The sequence below is a fragment of the Lutra lutra genome, chromosome 7 (genome assembly GCF_902655055.1).
Source record: "Lutra lutra chromosome 7, mLutLut1.2, whole genome shotgun sequence".
NCBI lineage: Eukaryota > Metazoa > Chordata > Mammalia > Carnivora > Mustelidae > Lutra > Lutra lutra.
This window is the reverse complement of record NC_062284.1, coordinates 112125524-112152246: the sequence shown is the minus strand read 5'-3', so window position 1 is coordinate 112152246 and position 26723 is coordinate 112125524. Positions and strand designations below refer to the sequence as shown.

The 26723-nt window shown below is 35.8% G+C and overlaps 1 protein-coding gene across 8 annotated transcripts in view; it reads right to left on the bottom strand.

Annotated features, from left to right (window-relative positions):
- The window catches only part of FUT8 (fucosyltransferase 8), a 391770-nt gene that overhangs the window by 193078 nt on the left and 171969 nt on the right, over positions 1 to 26723 (bottom strand). For 6 of the 8 annotated variants that reach the window (XM_047736711.1, XM_047736703.1, XM_047736704.1 and 3 more), the window contains one exon: positions 9399 to 9488. The gene's annotated coding sequence lies outside the window, so the exon portion shown is untranslated. Of the gene's footprint in view, positions 1 to 3580; positions 3684 to 9398; positions 9489 to 21786; positions 21811 to 26723 lie in introns of those variants that run through there. The other 2 variants (XM_047736710.1, XM_047736705.1) reach the window with 2 other exon arrangements.

Here is a 26723-nt window from a genome sequence, read left to right as displayed (position 1 = left end):
AAGAATGAAATTCTGGGGGCACCTGGGTGGCTCAGTGGGTTAAGCCTCTGCCTTCGGCTCAGGTCATGATCTCAGGATCCTGGGATCAAGCCCCACATCGGGCTCTCTGCTTGGCAGGCAGCCTGCTTCCTCCTCTCTCTCTCTGCCTGTCTCTCTGCCTACTAATGATCTCTCTCTGTCAAATAAATAAATAAAATCTTAAAAAAAAAAAAAAAAGAGTGAAATTCTGATACATGATATAACACGGATGAACCCGAAAGACACTATGTTAAGAAGACAGTCACATAAGAACAAATACATGATTAAACTCATAAGAAGAGCCTAGAATAGTCAAATCCATAAAGACAAAATAAAACAATGGTTACAGGGGTTACAGGGGCTGGAAGGAAGGCAGAGTTAATGTTCCATGAGTACAATAGTTTGTGATGCTGAAAAAGTTCTGGAGACAGTGGTGATGGCAGCACAACATTGTAAACGTACTTACAATGAGTTACAGTGTAAGTATTTACACCTAATGACATACTTAAAATGGTTAAATGGTAAATTTTATGTTATATATATTTCACCACAATAAAAAAGGACAAAAATATTATATTACATTACTTTATGAATGACTTGCCCAAACATTTTATAAATGTACAATCACAGAATTCTAATAGCTCTTAACATTAAATTATTTTTTTAAAAAGGAGTAAAAAATAAACATCCAGTTCTGTACACATCTGGTTTCTTTAAAAAACAAGTACCAAAAAGAAAAAAACCAACCCTTGAAGAAACAAAGTTATTTTTTATTTCAGCAATACCAATAATGCATGCAATTATTCTTACTTTGCAAACCCTTTGCCTTATGACAAAAATACTTAAACACAGTGATAATCAACATATCCATACGTTTTAACAGTCACACATAAATTCACCTCCACTTTCAGCAGAAACTTGTCTGCACTTAAAATGATTTGCAATTCAGTTTTTATTCTATTTTCTTGTATCTTTTTCCTTGCGGGTAAAAACTATGCATACAAAGACTATTTCCAACTTTCTGCAACATTTTCAAGGCAGATAACAAGCAATCTAATAAGAAATATAGTTTGTCAAATAAAATGATAAACTGGGAATTCTTGAAAGTGATTAACATTCTGTATGCTAAATTATTTCCTAACCTTTGGGAAATGTGTAAGAAGATAAGTTAGAATTTACATTCATCCCCACATGTACAAAAGCTGACACAACTGCTACAAGACAAAAAGGCAATAAAATTTTTCCTAATTATAAAAATGATTCACATTCAAACAAATCCAAATGAAATTCATGGAACTATAGAACATTCTTAAAAATTCAAACTCCCTAATTCAATACAATTTCCTTTCTATTCTATGATGTCAAAGAAATTACATTGATTTAACACGTAGTTAAATTCAACAATATTGATTTAATGTGTAACTCATTTAACATGATTCATTAATGGGACTCGACCTCAATTTACCAACTAAACTTTAATATTGGTTAATTAATTATTTCTCTGGCAGTTACCAAACTAGGCAGTTTTCAGTACTGATTAATTTTCCAAGATCTGCCCACATAACTATTATAGTATACAGAAGTGTCAGTAAAAATGCAGTTACCTAAGACAAAAATAATAAAAGCAAAGAAAGAGGTATATTCAAGTGTTTGACTCCCTTAGTGCCCTATGCATAACTGTTCTAGAGGTAGCTATTTCAAGTGACAATAAATCATTTGATCAACAATTTCCCTACTTTCCCAATGAAATACATTAAGCAAAAATTAAGTAAACTATTGTAGAGTCCTCCCATAAAAACAACAACAACGACTTAGAAATGTATTTTTCCTTATTATGTTCTTCTTAGTATACATTCCTAAAAATACATTGTGGATCTTGTGTCCAAAAGATCCATCCAGCAAAATTCATATATTTATATATGTTTTTAGCAGTTTAACATTTACATTCAGATTCAACAAAAATTTCTTAGACTACACTAGGAACTGAAGTCCAACCACAGCTTTATAAAATGGGTATTAATGATCTCATGTTAAAGGAAAATGAGGCTCAGAGAAACAAAATAAATTGATCTCACAATCAGTAACTACTGAATTCAAGAGGTTGAATCTAGATATTACTGATGCCAAAAGGAAGGAGGAAGAGAAGTAACATTTGCTCTGTGTCAGACATGACCCAGGCACTTGGCACACATTTTGTTATTTAGTTCTTACCACTGTTTTGTTAGGTAGACACAGTCTCCATTTTGAAGATGAAGAAAATGAGGTAAGAAGTGATTTGACTTGATCAAGGTTTGTTCAGAAAATAGGAGCTAAGACAGGACAGAAACTCTGGGATTATACATTGGCAGATTTTTGTCCTCAAACCATAACTGCGATCCAAGGAGGGAAGTTCATTTGACATGTTGTTTTATTTTTTTGGTTTTTATGGTTTTTTTTCTTTTTATATGTTCTTTTTTTTTTTTTAGAGAGAGAGAGTATCTGAGTGGAGGGTGGGGGTGAAGGTAGGGGGGCAAAGGGAGAAAATCTCAAGCAGGCTCCATGCCCAGTACAGTACCCAGCATGGGGCTTGATCTCACAACCCTGAGATCATGACCTGAACAAAAATCAAGACTCAGATGCTTAACCAGCTGAGCCACCCAGGCGCCCCTGTTTTCAGTTTTATTTGTTTTTTTATAGAAAAGGAATTCTGTTGGTAATCCCTGTAAGGTCACTATCATGAGTCTACCAGGCAAACAAAAGATAGCAAAGACATGCATTTAGCATGCAAATAGATGCCAACCCAATAATTAATCCAATAATCTAACAGGAAAACACAGAATGCCTTTTGTCATTTAGAATAGCTTTGCTAAGAATAAGACCCTCTTGAACCAGGTACCAATTCTTGAAACACTACTTTGAGCAACAAAAATGAGAATTAAAATTTAGACAAAGAAGGTGAAATACTACCCCTCATTCTACCCAATGCTCCTACATTCCACTAATTGAAACCTATGATTCTGCTCCTCACTAGCATAACTCGACAGGAGAGCAAGATCAGGGAGAAAAGGCTGGTCTCAGAATGGGAAAGGAACACCACCATTTCAAATATAAAATCAAATCTAAGTCATTTTCCTCTCTACTTGAGAAAGTTCAGCAATGTATCACTCAAAGTATCTGTCTTCTACTAACCTATAAAACTGTCTAAAATCCAGTTAGAATATTCTCTTCCTTTACAAATTCTCACCTGTCTTTTCTCATCTGCTTCTGTTATTACTCAAAATCTACTAAAAAAAAATAATAATAATAAGGCAGTCAGACATCCAGAGCTCTTTTATTCAGGAGCAAAATCAATAATTATCAAATACTGGCCAAGGCATGAAGGATTCATACTTCAGAATAATTTTCAAATTTTGCTACATGGAACCAAAGAGTTGTAGGAAATATTTCTAGTAGCTAATGAATGAGAGAGAATGCCAGGTAGGTTTCACTATAAAAGTATATAACTCACATATACTCATTCATTATGCCAAACTTGAGGCCAGAAAAATGTATAACAATAAAATCGAAGTTCTAAAATTCTTACCCTAGAATATGTAAGAAGTAGAGGGGAGGCAGGTGATAATTTGTTGTATTTTTTTAAATGAGTCCTCATCTTTCTTTTCTCTGATCTCGTTTATGATGCAATCCTACAGGAAACAAATTAAAGTCTAAAATGAACTCTGAAGTTTCTGAATAATACCATTTTCATTCCTTTTTTCTTTTTTAAAGATTTTGTTTATTTATTTGAGAGAGAGAATGTGTGTGTAGGAACAGGGGGAGGATCCCAGGGAGAGGGAGCACAAAGCGGGTGGCAGAGAGAATCTCAAGCAAACTCCCCACTGAGCGTGGAGCCAGAGGTAGGTCTTGATCTCAAGACCCTGAGATCATGACCTGTGCCAAAACCAAGAGGAGGGCACTTAACTTACTGAGCCACCCAAGCACCCCTACCATTTTCATTCTTGAGAGGAATGTGTATTCTGCTATTGTTGGATGAAGTAATCTACAAATGTCAATCATATCTGGTTGACTGATGGTGCTGCTGAGTTCAAATATATTCTCACTAATTTTCTGCCTGCTAGATCTGTCCATTTTTAAGACAAGAGTGTTGAGACACCCAGCAACAATAGGGGAGTCATCTTTCTTTTTGCCATTCTCTCAGTTTTTGCCTCACACATTTTGATGCATACATATTAAGGATTATGTCTTTCTAAAGAATTGACCCCACTGTCATTATATAATGCCCCCGTTTCCACCTGAAGATTTTCCTTGCTCTGAAGTCTGCTCTGTCTGAAGTTAATAGAGCTATTCTGGCTTTCTTTTGATTAGTGTTAGTATGGTATATCCTTCTCCATTCTTTTATTTTTATTCTGTAGGTGTCTTCACATTTAAAGTGGGTTTCTGTTGGCAATATATAGTTGAATCTTGTCTTTTGTTCCACTCTGACGGTCTCTTTTAACTGAGTATATTTAGACCACTGGCATGTAAAGTAATTACTGATATACCTGGATTGATAACCTCTCTATTTGTTACTGTTTTCTGTTCATTGCCCTTGTTTTTGTTCCTATTTATATCTTCTACTCTTTCTCTTTTGTGGTTTTAATTAAGGATTTTTATGAGATTCCATTTTCTCTCCCTTCTAAGCATATCAATTATACTTCTTTTTTCACTTTCTTTTATTTTTGCCCTCGAGTTCACATTATACATTTACAACTAATCCAAGTCCATTTCATGGGTAGTGAAGTACAAGTACCTTATAACGAATATTCTTAATTCCTCTTTCCCAACCCTTGTATCATTGTTGTCATTCATTTCACTTATATTTAAGCTACACTCATTGAATACATCGTTGATAATATTATTTTAAACAAATTATGTTATCTGTAAGGTCAATTAAGAATAAGAAAAATAAAAGTTAAAGTTATTCAAAAGTTATTTTAAAGTTATTTCCCTTCACCTAGTCTTTCTCTAACGTTCTCCCGTTTTGTTTTTTTTTTTTTTTTTTAATAAACATATATTTTTATCCCCAGGGGTACAGGTCTGTGAATCGCCAGGTTTACACACTTCACAGCACTCACCTTAGCACATACCCACCCCAATGTCCATAACCACCCCCCCAACCCCCCTCCCCCCAGTAACCCTCAGTTTGTTTTGTGAGATTAAGAGTCACTTATGGTTTGTCTCCCTCCCAATCCAATGAGGGAGATCTGGCTGCGACATGTGTCACCCCATTGATCGCCAGGGTTGATTCGGTTGATCTGGCTGGCTAGGCAGGTGTCCCCTTCCTCCCTCATGGCTCCATGTGCGTCCCTCCCAAAGCTGCGTGCTCGATTGAAGAGGACGACCTTCCCTGATAGAGAAGAGGACCGTTCTTCGGTCAAGGGTATATGAGTAGCTGTGCTCCCCTGCTAGAACCTCCAAACAAGCTCTCAACGTTTTCCCCTTTTTTAATGTAGATCCAAGTTTCTAGCCTATACAGTTTTCCTTCTCTGAAGAATTTCTTTTAATATGTCTTATAAGGCAAGCCCACTAGCAACAAATTTTCTACATCTACATTCTACATTTGTTATCTGAGAAAGTCTTTTTTCTCCTTTTCTTTAAAGCATAATTTAGCAGGATACGGAATTCTAAATTGTTGGATTTTTCTCCCAATATTTTATTCCACTTCACTCTTTTCTTGGTTGTATGATTTCTGAAGAGAAGTCAGATGTAATTCTTACCTTTGCTTCTCTATAGATAAGGTGTTTTTTCCCTCTGGCTTCTTTCAAGATTACCTCCTGTCTGATTTTTTAAAGTTTGAATATGAAATGCCTAGGTGAAATTTTGGGGACTCTTACCCTGCCTGGTGTTCTCCAAACTACCTGAATCTGTGGTTTGGACTATGACATTAATTTGGTGAAATACTCTGTCAATATTGCTTCAAATATTTCTTCTGTTCCTTTTACCCCTTCCTCTCTTTCTGGTATTCCCATTATGCATATATTATACCTTTTGAAATTGTCCCACAGTTCTTAGTTTTGTTTTTTTTTTTAATTTTTTTCAGGCTTTTTTCTCTTTGCTTTTTAAATCTTTTTTTTTCTTTTTTAAGATTTAGCCATTTATTTGAGAGACAGAGTGGTGGGGAGGGGCTGAGGGAGAAAGAGCCTCATGCAGACTCCACGCTGCACACAGAGTCAGACACAGTGCCTAATCCCACAAGCCCAACATCATGACCTGAGCCAAAACCAAGAGTTGGATACTCAACCAACTGAGCCATCCAGGTGCCCCTCGTTGTTTTTTAATTTTAGACATTTCTACTGACATATCCTCAAGCTCAGAGAGATTCTTTCCTCAGCTATGTTCGGTCTTCTAAGAAGTCCATCAAAGGCATTCTTCATTTCTGTCACAGTATTTTTTAATTTCTAGCATTTTTGTTCTTTCTTAGAATTTCATACATTATCAATCTGTCCTTGCATGCTGGCTATTTTCTTCATTAGAGCCCTTGGCATATTTGTCATAATTGCTTTAAATTCCTAGTCCGATCACTCCAATATCCCTGCTGTGTTTAAGTCTGATTCTGATGCTTGCTCTGTCTTTGTAAACCGTACTTTTGCTTTTTAGCATGCCTTGTAATTTTTTTGTTGGAAGCCAGACATGATACACTGGAAAAAAGGAACTATGGCAAACAGGCATTAGTAATGTGGGGTAAGAGAAGTGTTCTATGATTAGGTCTCAGTCTTTTAGTGAGTCTGTGCTCCCAAGTTAGGACCTTCAAAAGTTCTTCTCAATCCTCCAGCACCACCACCCTCACCATCCACACACACACACACACACACACACACACACACACACACACACCCCTTAGGACAAAGAGGATGGCTAGAGGAGGAACAGGATGGCTGGAATTAGACACTTTTCTTCCCCTCCACGGAAGGCTAAAACAGCCTAGAGTTGGGCATTACCCCTCCTCCAGGTCAGATAGGCTCTGATAACACCATAAAAGGTTAGACACTGACAAAATAACTTTTCTTTAGGGCAAATCTTGTCAAGAAAAACAGAATGCCTTGGCATATTTCAAAATGATTGATTTCCCCTTCCTATGTAGGAAGTACCAGGGCACTTTTCTCTAATTCTCTCTGTGAAGACATGGTAGAGCTGGAAGTAAAACCATGAAAAATGTGGGATTCTTATACTTAGGCCCCCCCTAGAGTTTCTACCTCAGACTTACCACACTGAGCCTCTGGCAATTCATTAATTACATTTTAGGTTTTTTCCCTACCCAGTTCTGGTTTCCTTAGAGGTCTCTGCTCCTATGCTCTGCTAGAATAAGTTGTCATTCTCTGTATTTGCCTGTCTCTCCAATTTGGGGACAGCAGCTAGCCCTATGACCTCACCTCTATGAAAACTCTAAGAAAGCTGAAAGTTTTCAATTTGTTCAGATTCTTACTTACTGTTAAAATAGAATGATAACTTGCATGCCAAAAACCACTGAAAAATCTCCATTTTCAATTTTTACCTTCACATTTTGCTAACTGATAAAGTGATATATAACACTCTTATGCTATTAAGGAGAGAGAGAAAATAGAGATCTGTATTTGTCTCAACAGCACATAAATTACCTAAAATACAACTGATTGTAGAGTTCACCCTATAAGTAATACCAAAACACAAATTATTAAATAATACACTCCATCCTTTCTTTCTGAAGCAATGAAAACACATATATAATAAAAAATTATAGGGATCATTTAGATCCTGAATTATGATTACAAACTAAAAACAGCTCCTAAATAAAGACCTAAATATTAGATTTCCATAGGGGCTTTTAAAAAAAAATCTATCCGTAAAAACTGTAATTCACTGGTATCTTTGCTGCTCAATTTGCAGAAAAATAAAGCCTATTTCTTAATTCCTAAATAGAATGATAATATCTTCTAAACGAACTTAAGTTTTCATATTCTTCCTCTGGAGGAAAAAAAAATCAGTAAAAAACTAAAATTTGTCTGTGAAATCTGACATTTGGATGCCAATTCCCAGCATTTGCTATCGCTGTGCAATTAACCTTTATCAAAATTAATTTACTTAGAAAATCGTAGTCCACTGTATGATGCTGTCTACTGTTCTCATAACAAGAAATACAGCTAATTTTTTGCCAAATTACACCATAAAACAGCTCATTACTCTTTATATTATTGACTTAAATTTTATTCAACTGAGTTTTAACATACTGAATCAAATGCATGCTGGTTAAATAAGATGAAAATATCTAATTCACTCTAAGAAATTTGAAAGCATGTTGCAAATAAGTGCCCAAACATAGCAAGAATGTCAGACTAACCAAACCCAAGGGAACATATTAGCAGTATCTTCACTTCACATAAATATAACTTTATTTTATTATTATTGTTTCCACATCTGTGATATATTAGGTACAACACACATTTCTAAGCCTTTAATATATTGAACAGATGGTGAACCATTACAAAATTAGGAACAAGGGTAACATCTTAAGGAATCATTAATAATCTTGCTCTTCAGCCAGAGGAGAGCCACCAAAGCTGGATAAATACTTTTCTTATGAGGATAATGAGGAATTAGGGTGAAAGACATAGGAAATGATTTGGGGATGGTCACAAAAAACATTGGGAAAAATGACCACAGTAACTAGTTAAAAAAAAAAAAAAATATATATATATATATATACACATATATATACTAAAATATATATATATATATATGAAGAGTAATATATGAAGAAAGAGTAATTGACCCCAAAAGAGGTCAAATGAGAATGAAGATGGACGCTTGTGAAAGAAAGGAATGCTCTGAAAGTTCCATTCTTAATTTGCTTAACATAAAATATATTCTTGAGACCCCACATTCCTGCAATCCCAAAACAAATTCAGAATCAAACTAAAACTAAGACTTAGTAATTAGCATAGTTTCTAGCTAAAGTAATAACTAATAAAAATGGAGCCAATTATGTCAGTTCACAAAAGATAAATGAAAACATCAAAAGAAAAAACCAAAAAACAAAAATTACGATTCTCTCATTATGTCAAATGGTTATATATATGTAAAAATAAACTATCCAGGTGAAAATGGCTGCGGGAACATAATCTAGCAGACAGAGCTCAGAATGTACTCCTGCTCCAAAAAAAGTCACATGATTTTTAAGGAAGTCCCAGATTATCTCCAGAGCTGAAATAATGTAATATCAGTATAATCTTTTGAGGAAAAGTGATACAGCATCAATAAATAATATAGTGCTTTCTGGGTGAAGGAACACTACCTACCTAAAGAAAAAAGGATTTTCTAACTTTCAAAGAGAAAAATTTGATTTATTAGTAAAGTTATTTCAATATTAACTGTGAAAAACGGCTTACCTTCCTTCCACTAGAACGTAAACTGACAAAACCACATGGTATTTCCCAAGGAAGATATTATTGCTTGAATCTGGGTCACTAAAATTATCACTGTGCAAAATGAGAAAAAAAAGGGATAACGTTAATTACCTACAATTATGCATTTTCTTTGTTAACATGAAACATATCTCACATAATATCTCACAGGCTATTCAAATGAGATACATGTCCCTACGTTTGAAATCTCTAGAGAGCTCCTCTGAAGACTGAACACATAGTTAAAACTATTTAAACAATTCCTGATCACTAAATGTGAATAAATTTTCTTCCAACTAAAAAATTTTTTTTAATATTTACTGTTCTCACACCACTTTATTTTTTCCTTAACAACATGGAAGTTCAGCTATACAAAAAGGCTATTAAAAACAAAACACACACACACACACACACACACAAAGGGGGGATATTAAACAGCTTCAAGGACAAAAAACATGCTTCACACTAGATCATATTTACAGTTCCTCATCTAGAATTCAGCTAACATCCAACTGCAGCAATCAGCCAAGCTTGGCAAATTAAAATAACAGTAATTTTGACAGATTATCTGCTATAAATATTCAAATATGGGCGTTTATATACATGCAAGGGTCTCTATATGCCAATCAAAATGCTTTGTTCAGGATCCTAAAACTGAGTTTTTTTCACCTTTTCTGTAGGAATCCCCTAAGTCCTTAACTTCCATTTTAACTCTTTCACCTTAGCTGATAAAGGGGCCAATTATTTCTCTATTCATAGCCTGAATTATCATCCATAGCCTGAATTAAAAATTTAAGGATAATATTCATATCAGACAAAAAGAAAGTACTTAGAATCTTTGAAAATTGAAGTCTATAAAGAAAAAAAGAAAGATCCAGGAATGAGGATGAGGTGGCTGCAAAGAGAGAATCTGGAAGGATGGCAATTGAATAAAAGTTTAATGTTTTACTCATGTGGCCAGGTATGGCTTGGTAAGTAAAATCCAAATGTAAAGAGCATTTAACAACTTCATAAATTTGGGCTGCCTTCAAAGTTCCATTAAGATAGACCACCATTTATCTGGGGCACCTGGGTGGCACTGTTTGTTGAGCTTCCGACTCTTGGTTTCAGCTCAGGTCCTGATCTCAAGGGTGTGGGATCCAGCTCCACACTTAACATAGAATCTGCTGGAGTGTCTCTCTCCCTCTCTCTCTGCCCCACCCCTGGGCACACACACACTCTCTGTCTCTCTTTCTCTCTTTCTTAAATAAGTAAATAAAATCTTTTAAAAAATAAAAGACATAAAAGATAGACTACCACTTATTTGCATCAAGGCAAGACCCTACACTTTGAAGACAAGTATATGAAAGTGTCAACAGTGGGAAAATGCAATTAGTATGAAATTCAAACCAAATTCAATTTTTGAAATCCAGAGATAGCTCTATTTAATCAAGAATAACGGCTCTAATGAAGGCAAGATATCTCATGCATGAATTTATTAATTGTCCTCCTATCCTATCTCCTATTAGTCAGTTCCCCTTAAACATGTATGAAATTACTGAAAAGAACCCAGGAAAACGTGATAGACATGTCTCTGCATCCAGAGCAGACGATGCAGTCAAACAAAATTATGGACAAAAATTCAACCTATTCAGAGGCATATGTCCTTCTCTTTCCACCTGGAAAGAAACAGCTTATAAATCTCTATTAAGATTGCTCAAAATATTCCTAGAAAGTTAAGCTTGCAAGAAAACTTTTCCTTTATGATCACTCACCATTCAACCACTCAAACCCAGGTCCAGCAGGGGATGTAAGCCACAACAGTGGTTTTCAAAGTGGCAAAAGGAGATGAAAAGTCTAATCTAGGGGCAGTAACTTAAGCCTCCCATTGGAGCTTGTCAGAAATGCAGAGTCTCAGTCCCTATCCAGGGACAGATTGAATCAGATTCTGCATTTTAACAATCCCCAAATAATTCACATAGGTATTAATATTTGAGAATCTCTGCAGGAAGATTAGAATGAGAAAAAAGGTATAATCTGTTCAAAGACTGGTTCTTACTGCAGGCCATTGTCCAATAAGCAATCAATTTTTAAACTTTGGTTTAAAAGCATCATTATTCCTCCCACAATCTTTGTACTTTATTTTATTTAAGATTTTCTTTATTTATTTGAGAGAGAGAGTATGAACAGGGGAAGGGTCAGAAGGACAAGCAGACTTCCTGCTGAGCAGGGAGCCTAACACAGGGCTTGATCCCAACTGAGCCAGTCAGGCACCCCTATGAAAATCAGATGCTTAACCTATTGAGTCACCCAGGTGTCCCAATTTTTGTATTTTAAATAAGGGATCTTGAAAAATAGAAACCCCTTGAGAGACAAAGAAATTAGTATCTAATGATTAAATCTCAGATCCCAAGAAAGGCTATGACAGAGTTATCTTGGAGCAGGTGGTCCCATCTCATGCCCCTGAATCACATGAACTAGACGAGTTAACTTAGTAACAACCCCTTTCATTCCAAATCCTATACTCTAAGAGCATACAGCAGTTCCAATAGCTCAGAAAGAGATCAAGAGACCAAAGGCCCATGCCATCATGTAACCAGAAGAGGAGAAAGCTGTATGTGCTCATTATTCAGCTATTGTCTTTTAGCTCCAAATCCAGCCTTTAATACTCGACATAGTGATGCTGAAAACAGACTCTGGAAACTACTTTTCTCTTTGGCCAGCCAACTTGGCTGGCTGTTGCTAATAAGAGCAGTAGGAGAAACTTGCTTTATCCAGTCAGCACTGCCCCAGCATAGGCCCTCCACTCCAGCAGCAGCAGTTGGTGACAGCCACCAATTTTTCCAGCACTCTCAGAAGTATCAGCAGAAGCCAGAGAGTACTCCCTCCAGAGGTTTTGAGCCCCAACTCTACTCCTAAGCCCTTTTTTGTTCCCCCAGTATTAATGGTTGTAGCTTTCTGCAATTATCGTCTCTGTGTTACTCCAATGTTCCCCTTTTGCCCTTTCAACTCCAACCCTGTATAATCCATTGACTATATTAAATTTTCTCAGCAGAAAGATCTAGTGTAGATTGCTTCACTGTCCAGATTCTAACTGATATATAGTGGCTAGACAGAATAAAATCCAGCATGATCTTGATCGCTTAGGAAAACTATTTTCTGAAAACATGACAGCCTATGAGAAAATATTTACTGCCTCTCCCCCAAAATGGGTGCAAGATGGGAAATGGATGCAAGAAGTATGATTGAGAAAGATGAGGAAACACAATTTGAGGAAGTAATATATTGGGGGCTCCTAGGTGGTTCAGTCAGTTAAGTGTCTGCCTTCAGCTCAGGTCATGATCCCAGGTTCCTGGAATAGAGCCCCTCATCGGGCTCCCTGTTCAGCATGAGCAGGGAGCCTGCTTCTCCCTCTCCTTCTGCCCCCTCCCCGCCCCTACTGCTTATTCATGCACACTCTCTGTCAAATAAATAAATAAAATCCCTCTAAAAAAAAAAAAGCAATATATTGAGCAAATATCATGACAGAAAGAAAACACATTTTAATCCCCAGAAATATAAAGAAGAGGTCAATAAAAAGTCGAAAACAAATATAGTTGTCCACTTTACATAACAAATCACAGAATTTAAGAAGTGGAAGGAACTTTACTCTTTTGCCTCTGCCACTGTTGTTTTATTAAAGTAAAGTTTTATACTGAGCTTGAGTTATCATACTTTCAGGAAGCCACTGACAAATTAGAGAGAGGTGAAAGAAATTACAAAAAAATTTATGAAAGCAACAGGCAATAGAATGCATGAGGAGAGATTCAAGGAGTCACTTCTTAGCTCAGGCCAAAAAAACTTCAGGATGTTAGCTGCCTTCCAGTTAAAGAGTTCTAACCAGCTCTCCTTCATCACCCTACAGATGCTTAAAATGATAAAATGAAGATAAAATAAAGGAAGACATGAAATGGAGCTTCTTAGCTTACAGACTCTCCTTTGAATCACTAAAATAGTAGCTCTTAATGCTGTTTACACATGAGAATGAATGAGAAGTTTTGACAAAAATAACAAAATAGTAACAATGATGATGACGCTCAGAACACAATGCCAGAGATCTGATTTAACTGGTCTGAGATGGAGTGTAGACATATTACACAAACAAAACAAAACAGGGCACCTGATGGCCAGTCAGTAGAGTGCACGACTCTCGCTCTTGAGATTATGAGTTGAATCCTATGTTGGGTATAGAGATAACTTAAAAATAAAATCTTAAAAAAAAAAAAAAAAAGCCACTCCAATGTTTAGAACGTACTGACAGAGGGACTGAGAAGCACTTATTGGAACATTCCATAACTATAATACTCAAGGTATGGTCAAAGGACTTAGATAAATCCAGATTACCAGTGGAGCTCATTAGACAGGGAGCTTCTCAGGTTTTACTAAGAATCTAACAAGATCCCTGAGTAATCTGTATGCACATTAGAGTTTTGAAAAAAAAATCATTCGGTAACAGTATGAAAAGGGTTTGAGAGTTTGTGTGTCCAGACTCCAACCTAAAAATAACTAAGTTGAATTTTTCTTAAGTTTTAAACAGTCTACTTCTCTTTTTTTTAAAGTAATCTCTACACCCAATGTGGGGCTTGAACTCAGCATGCACCAACAACTGAGCCCGTCAGGCACCCCTAAATACTTTTACTTTAAGTAAAATAAAAATACTTTAAGTCTACTAGGGTATACTAAGAATACAGCATTAGTAAGTGAATAACTTTTAATAATATTTAATAATAACTAGTATTTATTCAGCCTATACAGTTTGTAGGCATTGTTCTTAACAAAATAATTTAATCCTCAATATATCGCAATAAAGTAGATAATTTTATAATCCCTGTTTTACAGATAAGAAAACTCAGGAAAGAGTCATATAAAATAAATAGCTTGCCTTGGGTCACACAATTAGTAAGTGGAAAGCTGAGAACTGAACCCAGACAGTCTTATCTTAAACTTAACCACAAAATAACACTGTTTACCAATGCCATCCCAAAACATTCAGGAGAAAAATATAATTATTGGCAATAGGAACACTGCAAGAGTAAAAGAAAAAAAAATCAGTGTGCTTTTCTCTGGTTTAAAAAAAGATAAACAGAGTTGTAATAGTGATATAACTACATCAACACTGTTATGAGTCTGTGGCCGCCAGTTAAAACAGAGAGGAACATGACAGAGAAGACAATAACTCAGGAGGTTGCTTACAATGCCAACACTGTCAACATTTTAGGATAAAATACTGCATGTGAGACTAACCCATAGAAGAAAAATTTTTGGTAATAATCACTTTGTTATCTACACTTAGGAAATAACTGAAAGCCCCCATTAGGAGATATATCTCCTCAGTGCCTCATTAATTCACCCCCACAACTGTTCCTACTATCACCATCACCACCACCCTCAGAAAAGTAAAGAAAAAAGGCTATGATTATTTTTCACAATGAAACAAGCATGAAATAAATTTAGTCTGACTTTTCTCCTCTTCTGTACTCTAGTGCTCCTAACTTCTCAAAAGGTCGACTCTGCTTCTCTTGTAACAGAAGTAAAAATTTCAGTCCCAGTAAGACCCAAATGTTACTTTTGAAAATACTGAAGACAACTTTTAAAGAAGTCTGACGCTGTCAGTTAAAGGCCTATTAGTAAGTTGTAATAATTCATGTGAATTCTAAATAGCATGATAGAATAGCCAAAGTTCTCAAAGGTAAATAATGTAATCGTACCTGCAAATAGAGTGAATTTAAAATATGCAAAATTATATCCTGAGTATTTAAAGGAAAGCAAAAATTTCTAAGATGTCTTAACTTCATTCAGCCCAAACTCCTAAAAAAAAAAAAAAAAAGTACACTAACTCCAGTGACCTAGTTACTGAGAATGAACAAAACTACAGTTATTAAAAATAGAGTTGTTTAACCCATAGGAGCTACTAAAGTGGATGATGGAGCCAGAAAGATTTGAGAACTAAAAATATCAAAGCAAAGACTCACTGAATATACTCTTCTAAATACCTAAGTATAAAACTATAACTTGAAGCAATTCATTGGTTCCTTTGGGTAAGGTTTTACCTGAAGAATCTAAGAAAGCTGAGGTCCAGGGAGCCTGGTGGCTAAGTCAGTTACGTGTCCAACTCTTGATTTCGGCTCAGGTCACGATCTTGGGGTCGTGAGATCAAGTACTGTACTGGGCATGGAACCTACTTAACATTCTCTCCCCCTCTTTCTGCACCACCCTCCCCTCCCCTCTCTCAAGAAAAAAAAAGGAAAAAGAAAAAAGAAAGAAAGCTAATATGCATGTGTGGCCCAGTAAGGATGCAACCTGATTTCCCAAAGAATGGAGTAAGAGTCTCAGGAAGCCAACACTGAAAAAAAACAAAAGAAGCATGTTTTTAGGAGACAAGACAACTGTCAAAAAACACAGAAGCAGAGTATTCCTGATATGACTCTTTTCACTAATATGACTAACAAAATTACCCATACCAAAACTCTTGAAAATTTCCATCAGGTTTTAATTATCCATATTAGTTATGTAACCTATTTGTAGTTACTTTTTCCTTCTAGTTAAAACCAGAAAACCACTCTCTTCATCTGTCCACCTATCTTCATAATAGTATGTGTTCTCAAGTCTACCTTTCTTTGCTACCCTATTCCAAAACACTACATTATTTGAATAATAAAGTAAAATATGACCTATGGCAAAATAAAATATACCTCAAATAAGTTATGTTTACTAAATACGAGTCAAATGAGTAATCACTACTCCTTCTACCCTCATAACATAGAAAAATTGTATCTATTATACATCGTGTAAAAACTTAAACGAAAAAAATTTACTACCTCCATCATCAATAAAAAACTTATTGTAGCAAAGAAAAATAACTATTTAAAAATCACTTGAATAATTTTTTCATCAGTAAGAATAAACTTAAAAAGATGATTCTCAACTTCATTGTCAATCAGAATTACATATTAAGCTCATAAAATTATAGACTTCTGGGCCTATGATCAGGGATTCTGAATCATAAAGTCTGAGTTTCCGAGGATGAACTCAAAATTATACATTTTAACAAGCTTCCTAAGTAATTATTATGCAGATTATCCTTAAATTACACTTCCATATATACTGCACATTCAAATCACTCTCAACTTCCCTATAAGCCCTTTAGGTCTGATCAGACTACTCAACCCATCCCTCGTCTTAAGAGCTTCAACTTCTGATTAAACTACGTGCTTGGAATTAAGACAGAGAAAAAATAATAACTACCAGTTGTTGGACATACATTACCATAGGCCGTGAACTTTACATAATCTATTACAGATATAAGAATTAAATGATATATTGCATGTAAAGTCTGTAAGAGTTTCTAAGATAAAGAAATGCTCATTAAACTAGCTGCTAGCTAAACTAATATATACACAAAACTCTGTATATGCATGTTTACAGCAGCTTTATTCATAACTGCCAAACTTGGAAGCAACCGAAATGTCCTTCAGTAGGTAAATGAAAAAGTAAACTTTGATACATATGAAATATTATTCAGCACTAAAAAAGGAGTAAGTTATGAAGCTATGAAAAGACACAGAGGAAACTTAAAGTAAAAAGAAACCAATCTGAGAAGGCTACATACTGTGTGATTCCAACTATTTGACATACTAGAAAAGGCAAAACTATGGAAACAGTTAAAAAAAAAAAATCAGGGGCTGTCACAGGTAGAAGTTAGGGAAAGAGCAAGGGAGATGAAAAGAAGAAAGGAGAAAGGATTTTTAGGGCTGTGAAAATACTATGTATTATAATGATGGATACATGTCCAAACCCACAGAATGTACAACAGGAAGAATGAACCCTAAGGTCAACTATGGATTTGGGTGATTATGATATGTCAGTGTAGGTTCATCAATTACAACAATGCACCACTCTAGTGGGGAATGTTGATAATGGAGGAGTCTATGAATGTGCAGGGGCAGGGGATATGATTTTTTTTTTTAAAGATTTTATTTATTTATTTGACAGAGAATCACAAGTAGGCAGAGAGGCAGGCAGAGAGAGAGGAGGAAGCAGGCTTCCCGCTGAGCAGGGAGCCCGATGTAGGGCTCGATCCCAGGACCCTGAGATCATGACCTGAGCCGAAGGCAGCGGCTTAACCCACTGAGCCACCCAGGCGCCCCAGGGGATAGGATTTTGCTGTGAACATAAAACTGCTCTAAAAAAAGTCTTTATTAAATAACAAAAAAGAAGAAGAAGAAGAAGAAGAGGGGGTGCAGAGGGGCACCTGGGTGGCTCAGTGGGTTAAGTGTCTGCCTTCAGCTCAGGTCATGATCCCAGTGTCCTGGGAACACATGCCCAGTGTTGGGATCCCTACGCAGTGGAGAGTCTGCTTCTCCCTCTCCCTCTGACCCTCCTTCCTGTTTGTGCTCTCACTTGCTTGCACTTTCTCTCTCAAATGAATAAAGTAAAATATCTTATTAAAAAAATAAATAAATAAATTTTTAAAAGGAGGAAACAGTAAGCTGCTATTATCCCTAGTAAGAGTCTACTTTGTGGGGGTCATCATAATGACTCTAAGACATGGTTGTTACTTATTTCCAAGTTGTAGGAACTAAGGTTTAATAAATTGTCTGGGCAAATAATTTGCCCAGAGATAGTTAGGGAGCAGAGAAAGGATTCAAGGTGATACCTGTGACTCCAAAACCTGAACTCTTTACTTTAACCTAGGCTAACTTCCAGAAATAGCAGGACAACAACAGTAAGCACAAAATCATTCTATAGTCATAACTACACTTTACAAGAATTTTCCTGAATCATCCCCAGGTCAACCATGACCTAAGCATGTCTCACAAATGTTCTTATATGACTAAGAACTGAAAGACAGGCATATACTATGATGGGTGGTTAACAATAGGTAATTATAATAACCAAAATTAAGTACGGGTTAATGAGTGAACTACTTCATATTAAGTAATGTTCTAATAAATATAATACTTAATATTTAAAGAGTATTTAATATTTTCACAGCACTTTAAAATTATGAATTAGCAATAACTCCACGATAAGGGCCAGTATGACTGTTAACATTCCAGCAAACAATATGAATAGAAAGGTAAATGAAATCCAGTCTAAGTCATTAAGCTGTTTAACTCAAAAACATTACAAACTCAAAGTCTCTTGATTTCCCACATCAAAGGGCTGTAATCCTTAGTTAAGAGTATAAGAAGCTACAAGGCGATGAATTCCACAAAAGCAGTTGTAGTTCTGCTGCACTTTTGGCAACTGTACAGGAAAAAGGTTATCTGAACAGAATCCACGGGATTTTAGTTACACCACAAGAGGAGTTGTAGTCGATGAATTCAAAACAATAAGGAGACTTCTATATTTCACCCATCACAAAATATGAACAGAATAAATATGCAATTCAAAGTTCTCCTTCAGGATGCTTTCTACTCAAATTTTATAAAATCTGCTTATGTTCCTAATGATTAAGTTTTTTGTATGAATCATTTACTTCTTAAAATATTTTGAACCTCTTCTCAAAGCATCTGTTTTCCCCTCATCTCAGTGCTTCCCAAATGGCCATCATTTTCTCCTCCCAAGTACATGCCTATCCCAACCAGCTATCTCTAAAATCGTAAGCATTTTAGACACTGGTTTCCACAAACCTTCCCCACTTGAACCACGTTCATAACAAAACACAATTAGTCATGCAAAAAAAGATATGTATATACTGATAACATACACATACCACCAAAACTAGAAATTCAGAAAATGAAAATTACTAATGATAAAAGCACATTCTATTCTGTTAAAATTGCAAAGAGCAGGTTTTATTTTATTTTTTTATTTTTATTTTATTTTATTTTAACCTGATAACTCTCAACAAGTTAATATAAGTCTCATGGAGGTTATTTAGTTTTACAAACCTTATAATTTATAGATAACTCTCTAGACAGATTTTTAATGAAATGCATTAAAATTTAGCTCTTAGCTAAATATAAAATGGTACATAATACAGAACAATATACAAATATAACTCAGCCAGGGAGAACACCTATCTCCCATTTGCTCACCCTCACCTTTAAGGAGAGAATACCTCTCCCATACAAACCAAAGAGATTCTGATTCACTGGAATGCTACAGAGCTCAAGGAACCCCGTACTACAGAAAGAAGCCAAAGTGTTAACACTTCCTTCTGCTGGAGATCTGTTGATTAAACACATAAAAGTAGGTATCTCTACTATCTAAATTTTTACAAAGAATGCATATTATACTTCTACAATTAGAAAGATTTTTTTTTAACATTTTATTTATTTATTTGAGAGAGAGCAGAGACAGTGAAAGAGAGCACAAGGGGGAGGATAGGAAGAAGCGAGCCCCTGTGATGTGGGACTTGATTCCAGGAATCTGGGATCATGACCCAAGGCAAAGGTAGACACTTAATGGACCAAAACACCCAAGCGCCCCAATTATGAAAGATTTGTCATTTTGAAGTGATCTGTTTAATTAGGTATATCTTTTGGGGGGGGTAGGAAAAGGCAGATTTAGAAATTCCTGCTTGAGGGACATAACCTTAAACATTAAATCCCACAAAAAGCAAATTAGTGAGGTTGTGAAAGGTCCCAGGCAGAGGCACAGAGTTGCTGACTAACAAACATCATGGGTTTTTGTTTTTGTTTTTAAGATTTTATTTATGTGACAGAGAAAGACAGAGTGAGAGAGGGAACACAAGCAGGAGGAGTGTGAGAGGGAGAAGCAGGCTTCCCACCAAGCAGGGAGCCCAATGTGGGCCTCGATCCCAGGACTCTGGGATCATGACCGAAGCTGAAGGCAGACACGTTTGGTAAATCTTTCCTTATCCCTTCTTACTAAATATTAAAAATATATTCCCCTCCTGAGCAAATTCTCTAGACACAACTGAATAGTGAGTGATGCCTTTTTGGCCCCAGATCATAACCTCTACTCTTTGTGTGCTATACACACACAGGGAGAATAAATCATCTATCTGTAATTCAATCAGAAATGTTTTAAGAACATAACAAGACAAACCAATCTTTTATCTTTTAATGGTACATAAATGCACTGTCAGGTAAGGTAGTCAGCAGCCAAATGCGGTCATTCAGCATGTGAAATATGGTTAATTTGAAGTGAGAAACTCTGTAAGTGTAAAATATACACTGATTTCATACTTAGTAGGAGGATACAAAAGATTTCATTGATTTTTTTATATTAATTAGCAGTTCAGGTAATATTTTCAATATATTAGGTTTAATAAAATATATTATTAAAACTACTTTCACCGATTTCTTTTTACCTTATTTAGTATGGCTACCAGAAAATTTAAAAGTACATGTATGATTCACATTATATTTCTACTGGACAATGCTGGTCTATAAACGAGTGATCAATCATAAGCTCTTATGAAACTATTTCTATGTCAATTTTTCATGACTATGTAGCATCATAAGATCTCCTCATTACAATAGCCTAACCAAAATTCCCTTCCTGCCTGATTTGCAAAGTAGATTATATGCATATTCAGGTTCCTTCCTTTCTGATACCTTCATTCAGTCTTGAAACATTGAATAAATTCTATATTTCACCTCCTCTATCCCACCTTTGCCAACCAAGTTACTGGCCTTAAAATATTCATCTTTTATCTCTAATGAATACTGCACTTAGAGAAGAGGAGGCTGAGAATTTTTCCCAAAAGAGCCTCCAGATCACCTCTAACAAGTAGTATATGGTAGTGTTAGAATTCGATATACAGAACCAAATATCCCTAGCATGAACCCTGCCTCTCGTTGTGCAAAACCCTATAGCTCAGCTGTGTTGTCTGCAACAGGGATAAATATTATTACCATTTAACATTAAATTAATATTTCATTTAACTCATATTTACTATTAAAATATCAATACCATATGTTGTTGTAAGATAATAAAAGAAAAGCATTTAGAACAGGGCCTGGAACTTCAATGTTCATAAGTATTAGCTATTATCATTATTATTTCCTTTTTTGACTTGCTTCCTGAACCTATCATTCTCCTCTTCTATTTCTGGTTGCCCCATCAACAGGTTCTCTCCTTATTCAAGCTTTTAGCATATCTAATAAAATGTAAAAAATACAGACAGCAGATGGAGCAGGTCACTTGGTCTGACAAAACAAAGAATCCCAAACACAAGAGCCCGTAAGAAAGTATACTTCATCACATAACAGAGAGATTCCTCACTATGAGAAACAGGGTAATATTGGGACCCTGTAAAAGTTATCTTCAAGGGGGTTGGATAGATGTTCCTCAAGCATCCCTTTAATCACCTATGTCCTTTTCAAGGTATCCAACCCAGATATTAAAATCTAGAACCTATCCCATTGACAATACTCACCGAATCTAAAATTATACATTCTTTGTGGCACTTTGACTCAGCTACTGATTCATGTCTGGACACCTAAAAAATCAGTAAGCTCCCATCTGCAACCAGTAGAAGAGCCCAAGTTTAGACTTTCACCACATTACAATGCAAGTTAAAAATCTGTCCACTCTTACTTAAAGGTTCAAAAAACAGAAGATATGTAAGAAAAGGTCAAAATATTCACTTTGTCACTTGTGGCATACCAAGTCTCATGGAATTCGAGCAGATTCTGGGGGCACAGTTCTTTAACTTAAGCCACAATCTGGTTCAGCTGAACCTCTTATTACCCTTTTCATATTCTGTCATACATTATAGACATTTGCATTATATATTATACATATGTTATATATACTATATATTTTGTTTCTTCCCCAAATTACGCAGGACTCGACCTGCCTGAATTCCAAAGTCTACAACCCTGGTTCTGACATATTGGATACTCAAGTATTTGTCAAGCTGGATTGAATCTATAATTATAAAAAATATATTATATACCTCGTGAAGTTTTCAGTTTTTAAAACATTTCATGTGACTTCATTTGATTATTCTAACAATCTTATAGTCATATCCAAGACCTAATCTCATTTTTCATGAAGGACCTTAATTGAAGCTCAGAAGTTATTATTCATTTTGTATGTCTTAAATACACAAACCTTAAATCCAAGCCTATGCTGGTCATTGCTGACAAACCCAGAACTGTATTGACCTGTATCACACACCACACCACACTACAGCCTTTTTCAGAGAGCACCAGTAGAGAAAGCAAGAAGACGAAAGAAGAGACAATGACATCATCAAGTTTTGGTAATGAGATAAATAGGTAGCCAGTCCCTAAATAAAATTAAATTACTTTTCACATTTCATTTTTCCTTTTTAAAGCTTCAGTTTTATTTTCCTTCCTAAAAGTTTCTTTCTGTTAAGTTTCTCCCTTTATTTTTACATAATTAGTTGTATCTTCATCATCAAAATTATACTCAATCTCAAATAAGCCAATCTATGTTTTAAGTTATGTAATTTTGTAAATACAGTTCTTTATTCTGTCTTAATGAATGTATTAAACTATTCATTTGAATTCAGCAGTATTCTCTGAAATGGCTTTTGTTCAATTTTATCTCTCTAAAAATAACCTACTATATAAGTCCACATTCTGCTGATACTCCCACTTAGACTCCTGTGAGGAAAGAACTAGCAGTTTCTCGCTAAAAGTACCTACAATGAGCAATCAATCGACATTAGCTGACATCCAAGATTCTAAGAGCAAACTTGCTACCTTTGTCACTCTTGAATTCATATTTAGAATGTCCAATAAATGTCCTATTTATTTCCAAATCGATGACTTAATTCACTCCACTTCTTTGAATCTTTTTCCTCATGTAGAAGAAAACTGGTCTAGAGTTTTGGAATTTCTTTAAGATCTAAAGAGTTCCTGGTCTAGAGATTTAAATCCAAGTTTATTTACCCTCTAAAAGTTGATTTCTTTTTTTAAAGATTTTATTTATTTATTTGAGAGAGAGGAGAGAGGGAGAGAGCATAAGCAGGCAGAGGGGCAGCAGGAGAGAGAGAAACAGACTCACTGCTGAGCAAGGAACCTGATGTGGGGCTCAATTCCCGGACCCGGGGATCATGACCTGAGCTGAAGGCAGATGCTTAACTGACTGAGCCACCCAGGCACCCCCAGAAGTTGATTTCTTAAACTAATGCACATATTTGTATCTTTTCTACCCACTGTACTTGAAGGTAAGAGCCATATATCTTTGTAACCTTATCCCTTTGAACATGGTGGTATACACATAGAGGTATGTTTCATTTGCTCACCTGCCTGAAAGTGTTAAATTGTTAACTTTGGCAGAAGACTTCTTGAATTTCCCTATGTGTGATTCAACCACAAATAACTACAATTTTTAAACAAATTCTGAGAATATAACTGCAAAATTACAGTTAGAATCCAAGTTAAGTTACTGTAGTCCATGAATGATATTCAGCATAACTAACATCTGCTAAGGAGATGGCAATTAACTGAGACAGAGAGTTTGGCCCCAAACCTCGCTCAGCCATATTTTTCATAACCCTTATGGCCAATCCCTGACTAACAGCAAACCAGACCTCAGAATGACATCCACATCCCTAGATCATAAAGCTAAGGAAGGAAGAGTGAGGGGAGTACTAACAAGCATGTATATTTAACTTCTGATTTATCATAACAGAACTTTCTCCAATTAAAGATTTGTTTTTAGACAAGGTTAAAGTTAACTTCCTAAAGAGTAATATTTGAAGGAATATTTTTTAAAAATATTTGAAGTAAAATTTCAAGAAAAACATAGACGTAAGGTGTAACAGATTCCCAGTCAGCTTGTAATAATAGCAGCATCATTTAGCTCAAATTTAAATTTAAAGACTATTATCCCCCTAAGTAGTTTTAGCAGATGCCTGAACCTTGATAAAAATTAATAAACTATGTTTGGAATACACATATATCTGTAAAATTAAATACAGAAACAAGCTGATAAAAGTCATTTAACTGTGCATAGAGTAGTAAAACTAAAAAGGTTTCGGAAAATCTTAATGAAGAGTCACATATAATCATCACATCTGCATGCAGTTAAACATATGGCTCTTCAGTTTCAGGAATCCTGAGTGCACCAAAACTTTTACAACTAACTTTGGGTTACTTAGGGTGAGGGAAAGAGATGCAAAAGGGGAGTGGAGCCTTTAAAAACCCCTATTTTGACTAAATCTGCAGCTGTAATTACAGCTGTTCCGAAGCTTTCTTGGAACTGCCTAATTACATTTTTTTTAAATAATAACAACAAAAAGTAAGTTTAACGAACTGAAGAATGACAGGAGGACTTCATAGTTAAAAGCTATTTTTTATATAAAATTAATTTCTTATTGTTTTGGCTCTGCAACTAATAGATAAAAATTGTTATATAAGTCCAAGAAACCTTCTCAATTTCCTTGGGTTTTGGAATTTTCAATTTTTTTAACATTAAAAAGTACATTAGAAAGTATATAGCACTTCTTTCCTTTGGTAATTTTGCAGAAACACTAATTTTTTTTTCTCCTTCCCCATGCCACCTATTTTGTGTAACTATGAGACCAGTCTATGACATAAATTGCATACATGTATGATATCAATAAACAACATAAGCCTTTTGCTATCATTCTAACATACTGTACTACCCCCTACTTTTCCACAGGGTATACATTTTAAGACCCCCAGTGGAATGAAATCTCAGATAGCACCAAACTCTATATATACTATTTTTGATCCTATACATGCATACCGTTGAAAAAGTTTAATTTATAAATTAGACACAGTAAGAAACTAGCAACAATCACTAAAAATAAAATAGAATAGTTATACTATAATAAAAATACCAATGTGGTTTCTCTTTCTGAAAATATCTCATCACCCCTCTTCTTATAACGATGTGGGATGATACAATGCCTACATGATGAGATAAAGTGTAGCAAATGATATAGAAATTGTATTGACATAGAGTTAAGCTAGTTACTGACCTTCTAAAATCAGGAGGACCATCTGCTTCTAGACTATGGCTGACTGTGGGTAACTCAATCTTGTGAAAAGGAAAACTGTGGATAAGGGGAACTACTGTATTCTCCAATGGTATATTTACTGAAAAGAGTTGTATCATGCAGCAACATAAATGAAGTTATATACCTTTTAAGACTTACTTTGTGTTATATATATATATATATTTTTTTAAGATTTTATTTATCTGACAGAGAGAGATCACAAGTGGGCAGACAGGCAAGCAGAGAGAGAGAGAGAGAGAGGAGGAAGCAGGCTCCCTGCAGAGAGCCCGATGTGGGACTCAATCCCAGGACCCTGAGATCATGACCTGAGCTGAAGGCAAAGGCTTAACCACTGAGCCACCCAGGTGCCCCTGTGTTATATTTTAGATATGACCGGCATCTCTGTTAATTCCCTGGAATAATTATTCATTCAAAAAGATAACATTTGAAAATCACAACTCTGATTCAGTTGAAGATGGTGACAAGATCCCAAAATCACCTCCTCCCAGAGACATATTGAATCCATATCTAACCATGAAACAAGTCCCTCTGAAATTAATCCAGAAACCAGCTGAGTGACTACTACACAGAGGACAAATAAAAAACATAAACTGAATGGGTAGGAAAGTCTGAGAAACACTCTTCCCATAAGCCCCACTCCCAGCACAGCAACATACTACTGGGAGAGAATTCACAACTACCGACTTCTCCCTGAAGAGTAAAGATTTTCTGGGGTGCCTGCATGGCTCAGCTGGTTGAGCATCAGGTCATGCTCTCAGGGTCATGAGATGGAGCCCCACTTGGGGTTCTGTGCTGAGATTCTTTCCCTCTTCCCCCCCCTCCCCTGCTGGTGTGCCCACTTGTGTATGCTCTCTCTCAAATACATAAAATCTTTAAAAAAAAAAAAAAAAGGAAAGACTAAAGGGTTTCAATGCAATACCTAGTGTCACTTTTAAGACTTCCACCAACTCAGGGACAGACCCCCAAAACATCTAGCTCTGAAAGTCAATGGGGCTTATGTCCACAAGACCCAGAAAACCATAGCAAACAAAGAAATAGTTCTTGGTGGGCTCCACAGACTCATTGTGGCTATGCCCCCAAAGCTCAGCACAGAGGCAACAGACAAAAATGCCCACCTACCATTCTTTCCTGAAATATGTCTATTTGAATATCTTAAAAGGTGCAGCCTGAGGGCCAGGTCTCTCATTTAACACACATGTAGGGACAGGTCTTCTCCAGACACCAGAAAGGTCAGTGAGCACCATCTCTGCATTCCTTCTCTGCCCACCTCTCACTCGCTGGTATCTTCCTGAAAGTAATTTGTGTACTCATCCAGTGCTTGGCTTTTGCAGCTGCTACCCAAAGGACATACC